Genomic DNA, 6,000 nt, shown 5'->3' on the forward strand with positions numbered 1-6,000 from the left:
TACTTCTGATACTTAGTTTATTTAAATCTTTCACAAACTTCTCTGCTCAAGACTAAACACAGTTTTATATTTTAAATCTTTTTTTACGTCCACCCTACAGGGCATAGATCTATATATACAGACGTGTGAAGTATACATATACTATTGAAATAACCTTCTGGATGTTTCCCCGACATCGCGCCATTGTGATGGAAATCAAGTCAAGTAGTAACAGATGGCTGACATTCACATTAGTAACAACAAAATCACATCGCACACAACTCTTCACGAGTCGAATGGAGTGCAGTCCCTTGGAATGATAGACTTATAACAGGCAACTCAATGATTCGGTAACAGCAAATAAGGAGATATAGAAATACAAAAATATATCTTCACTACCTACACTATACAAATACTAGACTCAGCGACTACTTCGTGACTAGAACAGAAAGAAAACAAAATTGCTATGCCAGCAGCTCTGATAGAAGTTAAGGTAACGGTAGAATTGGATAGTAAGAGAAATGAAGTGTAGACCAGGGCAGAGGGTCCAGTCATGCAAAGTTTTCCCCACCGAACAAATTTTTGTAAAATTTTTCTTTGAAAATGGGAACAAAAAGTAAAGAATACGGATAAAAATTGCTTAGTAATATATTATTGTAAATGTGTTTTCCGTCTGTTCGTCTGTTCTTGACATTTTGGAAACAAAATATGCTCCTGAAAATCATTATCCCCCACATCTCCTACTTTATTAAGGCCATGAAGTTCAAAATGCGTTGAAGGATAAAGACGAGAGGTCGATTTGTGCTTCTAGTTGGATTAATAATAATAATAATACCAATAATAATAATAATAATAATAATAATCTTTATTATCCGTATGGAAATTTGTCTTACAATTTGTGCATTACACCAAACAAAAAACATAATAACTATAAGAAACAAAGTGTACATTCACACCAGACTCACTCATAATTTACATGTGACAAAGTTTATACCAGATTGTTCTTATTTAATGATTTGATTGCCAGGGGAACAAAAGAGTGTTTGTGTCTGTTTGTCTTTGCTATCGGTGTCTTGTTTCTCTTTTGTGATGGTAAAATCACAAAATCCTGACACAAATTAAGCTCAATTATTTCAACTAACTCATTGTATCTAAAGAAGTCATCCTGAATTATTTGATTATTCATTGAGTTCTCATTAAAGATATAAGTTATTATAAGTTATTCTAAGTTATTCCTTTATCGGCTGTGTTTTTATTTTACACTTCTGCAACACGATTGAGAGAACACAACTACACGCGGGTCACTCTGACACTGAACGATCATCTGATATTGATTTATGATAATTTCTCGGACTTTAAGCATAACATTAGTGTGGTGTGGTGGCTGCGTTGTGAAGCGCTTGGCTTTCGACTCTGGGATCCTGGGTTCCAATCTCGGCGATGACTGGGATTTTATAGTTCATTTTTTTACGGCGCGCCTGAGTCCGCCCAACTTTAATGAGTACCCAACTTCAGTAGGGTTATGTTAGCCACATGGCATCCAGCCCGTTAACCGTTTGGCCAAAGAAACAAATGACCTTAACATCATCTGCCCTATAGATCACAAGGTCTGAAATGGGGAACATTTTGAAAAGCATAATATGAAGAAACAAATAAAAGAGGTAGGTGATATGCTACAATGCTACCATACCTTCAGATTCTTTAGATGTTATAGGTCTATGTACATTTGGGGCGCAGCTAATGATAGTCAGTTCGTTGAGGATTGTCAAGATATTTAGAGAGAAGAAAGCGAAATGGAGAAATGAAGGAGCGATGTAAGGTAACCTCAAGCTAAACGTAAGAAAGTAAAAAAAAAAAGGGAGGGGTGGGGAAGAAGACAGATATTTGAAAATAAATTTGATAAGCTAGGCAATGTCAAGACCGCTAAATCTACCAATTAAATAACTAAATATCTCAATCGTATCAGTTGATGTTGATCTCAACGTTTCTTTATAAGTTTCCATTTTTGTTTGAAACAGTTTTTACTTGCGCAAATGTCAATATGTTATTGAGCGAACCTGTAACAATTCTCTCACTTCTTGAGATTATTTTATTATTAAGTGTTTTCAAACGAAAAATTTAGAAAGCTGATCCTGCAGAGCTTACGAACATACACACAGTCTTAGACTGTCATAGTCCTTTAAAAGAAAAAAAGTTATCAACACGTTCTACATTCAGTACACAAGACCTTATCCTTTAAAATACAGACGTTCTTTCATAAGAGACAATTATTACGTCCTACGCGTATCCATAGGCTAATCTAGTTGTGCATGTTAATTAGATAAACTCTGGTAAGTCATTTGTTTTCCTGGCTGATTCATTCTCATGCTCTTTTGGCACTAGGGAGGAAGGAGCACTAGTAAGAATTTGTCCCAGCATATGGAATAACATGCAGCAAAAAAATTTGCCATGTATAATTATATTACTTACTCTAAAATCCCCATAATGAACAACTTTAAAAAAAATGATTAGTCCAATTTGTAAACTACATTTCATAAATGTTCATTTCTACATGTGAAGGGTGACGAGTGGTTTTCTTATCTGGTAACAAATTGGTGAAGTCACTTGAGACATTATATCTATATATATAAAACTCTTCATGGCTCAACCATTCCTGACAACACCAAGAAGTCAAGGAAAGATCCCTCTTTTATTTCTACAAGTTGGACTAGAGTTACCCCACGTAACTTTAGCGTCTAAAAAAAAAGATGGAGGGGGGAGAACAAGTACTATTCACCCGTCACTAACTGGCAGGGTCGGACTAAACCATTGCGGGTCCTATGCGAAACGGAACGCACAGGGTAGGAATACGGATAATAAGTTTTAATTAAGAGTTTGTATTAGACAAAAAATTCATTCCTCTTTGTATTGTATTCATTCTTTACTACGTACAGAATTACTTTACGAGCCTTGCGTGTAGCGAAGCCATACAGTATATCATAAAAATTATGTTTCCTACATAGATCACGCTCAATAGCAAGAATTACTAAATGTTTCAATCTATCTTTGAGAATTGTTGACCTCAAGTAATTCTTCATTAGTTTGAGGCGCGAGAAGCTTCTTTCACCAGATTCCACAATTACGGTATTGTGTAATAACGTTTTTTTTTAATCGCGCTTAGGATTGGCGTTTCCCATATTGAATGGCATCCCAAAATGATAATGATGTCTATATTTTATGAGTTTCCAAAAGATTGTAATAATTTCCGGAAATTCCTGGACTTTTTCGTATATTTTGCAATTTCAGACGGTTCCCAGGAGCTCATGGTATATCAGAAGGCCGCTTAAAATCTGTTATAAGTTATAAATTGGTTTAATTTAATAGATTACACCTAGCATTAGTGTGGGGCCTATGAAAGTGGGGGGCCCACTGCTGTCGCAAAGATAGCAGTGGCCTAAGCCAGCCTTGCAAAAATAGCGGCATATTCTACGCCTCAGGTCGACTAGTGATTTTATAATAGTGCTAGTTAAAAGGTATAGAAGAAACTGGAAATAGAACACGTATCTTTCTTTTTACTCGAATTTATATGGGACAGTGCTCTTTTGCTGTCTAAATCAATTAATAATATAATTTAAAATAATAAATAAATAATAATAATATTTTAATAAATAATGATAATAATATATAATTTAATAAATTAATAATTTCAATTTGTTTATATTGAAATGATGCATCGGCCTCTACCATTAATTAAAAACAACAAAACGACTTTGGCCTATGCGTAATAGAATTGATGGTTCTTAGTTTCACACTACACACTCCCAGAAGTACAGAGCGAGATGGAAAAGTTCGTTGAAAGAATGTCAGGCATGAATGAGCAGGTGTCAGGGTTCACAATAACAGCGTGCAATTCTAGAAATAAACTTTGTTACATTCAATGACAACATGCACTGTCTAGCTTTCAAAACCGAAGAATCTTGTCTTTTATCTTGAGTTTTATCTTGGGTTTTATCATGATGCTCAAAAACTGGGTCTATGGTCTAATAACAATGTTTAGAAATTTATGAAATTTTTATCAAATAAAGCTAACATCGTCATTTTAAACAGACTGGTCTAGAAATGTTTGCACCATTTACAAAATGGTGCATGGGTGGTAGAACGTTTTGGTTCCAAACCAAGTGATCTCGGATTCGAATCCATGTGATGACTGAAATTTTGAATATCGGTATTCATCATTTGATTCTACCCAACTCTATTGGGTGCTAGGCATTTGTTGGAGAAAATTAAAGGTATTTGAACCTAGTGTTTGCCACCAGACAATCTCGTCGGCCACAGAAAGAGATGAACGTTACATCATCTGCCCCATAGATCGCAAGGTCTGAAAGGTGGTCGACGTAACAGAGCTGCCCCACGGAAACGCTTTAAAGACCAGCTTAGGTGCCAACTTGCCTTAGCTGACATAGAGGAGAGCACCTGTTTGTATGCGGCTCCAGAACGATACTGCTGGAGGACACTCACAAAGGCCGCGGGTACACATTTGAGACCAAAAGAAAATCCGCTGCCGAGGACGGACGCAGACAGTGAAAAGAAGATCTAAATCGACCACCGGCGGTCAATGGTTATGCTTACCCTGGATGTGGCAAAATATGTAGGTCTTAGCTGCGTAGCCACGGGAAATACTGCATTCCTCATTAATATTCGGACTCAAAGACAAGCCTTATTATATATATATATATTTAGATAATTATGAGCTTATGCTTTTATGTAAATATTTATGAAAAATACAGAAACAAATAGCTCAAATAAATGATGTACAAAAAAAAAAGAATAAAAATAATATAATGTAACACTAGTATCACTTACCACTATTGTTAGTTACTAAGGGAACAGAATAGACTGCAAAACTCGAGGTATAAAAAAACTCAATCCAAAGTAAGTTACTTGAAGACGACAAACAAAAACTGTCGGTGGGACTATAAAGCGAAACGAAATAAACGAGGCGTGTGCGTCAGTTAGACCAGATCTCTTCTTCTTGCCTAGTTCGTCTTGCACGTTAGGAAGCCCTTTATTCTTCACACGACGTGAGCCTCGCGTTCCAAGCCTCTCTCCCCTCTCCTGCACGCCCTGCATGTTATCCTATACACTATGATAGCAGCATAATAACAAGAGAAGATAAATCAGGGTGACAAATGGCATAGAAACAACAATAACTTACATTCAAGTTGAGTGTAGGTCATTAATGAACATATTCTAAACCTTGTTGTGTCTATAGGTTAATGTTTGTGTTTGTTTTGATTGGGGGTGGGGGGGGATTATCTTACCCAGTTACGCCTGACACGGTGAAAGACAAGTCTGCGGAACCATTCTGCGCTCCAGTTGGCGGGTAACTCGGCAACCCGGTTAGTTTTATTTCTTAGACACTTAAACTTTCTTGATTTTTTTTATATATATGTAAATATTCCACGTGTGAATGTTGTTCGTATTAGCATCTATATTGTTATTGTTATAGTAGTTACGCTGAGTTGGTCAATTGTAGTCAAATTGAATATTTCTATTTGTTTGGATTGGACTTATCTACAGGCGTTATTCAAATAGGAAAATTATTGACTAATATAATAATAAAAAGAATAACATATTTTTTTTTACATGCGACAAAATTATTCTCAGATTCAGAGATCGGTGGACGAGTAATACATTCATTGTTGATTACAGGTTGACATATAACAAATTAGAAATACATTATTGTCTATATTTTTGTAATTTAATTCAATTACGGATAGTGGCTGAGTTGCAAAAACCTTCTCTTTTCAAAACAGACACGACTCGAGTTCAGAATTGTTATTACAGAGAGCACCTACAGGAAACAGGGAATTCTTTCAGGTACCCGCCTCCATAAATGTCTGCAAAAATGAGGGCATGTTATCAGGGCGGGCGTTGCGAAAAATACAATTCCACAATATTTACTGATGTAAAAAAATGTTTTAATAGCTAAAACCTATTTCTACCTCCTTATATTGGACACTGTCTCATCATGCAGGGGAC

The 6,000-nt window shown here is 35.9% G+C and overlaps 1 protein-coding gene across 2 annotated transcripts in view; it reads right to left on the reverse strand.

Moving 5' to 3' along the window:
* Nucleotides 1–5,014, reverse strand: part of LOC106066090 (growth hormone secretagogue receptor type 1-like) — a 30,690-nt gene extending 25,676 nt beyond the window's left edge. The window contains exon 1 of one of the 2 annotated variants that reach the window (XM_056033473.1): nt 4,822–5,014. The gene's annotated coding sequence lies outside the window, so the exon portion shown is untranslated. The remainder of the gene's footprint in view (nt 1–4,821) is intronic. The other variant, XM_056033464.1, reaches the window with a different exon arrangement.
* Nucleotides 5,015–6,000: the final 986 nt, after the last annotated feature.

The sequence above is a fragment of the Biomphalaria glabrata genome, chromosome 1 (assembly GCF_947242115.1).
Source record: "Biomphalaria glabrata chromosome 1, xgBioGlab47.1, whole genome shotgun sequence".
NCBI lineage: Eukaryota > Metazoa > Mollusca > Gastropoda > Planorbidae > Biomphalaria > Biomphalaria glabrata.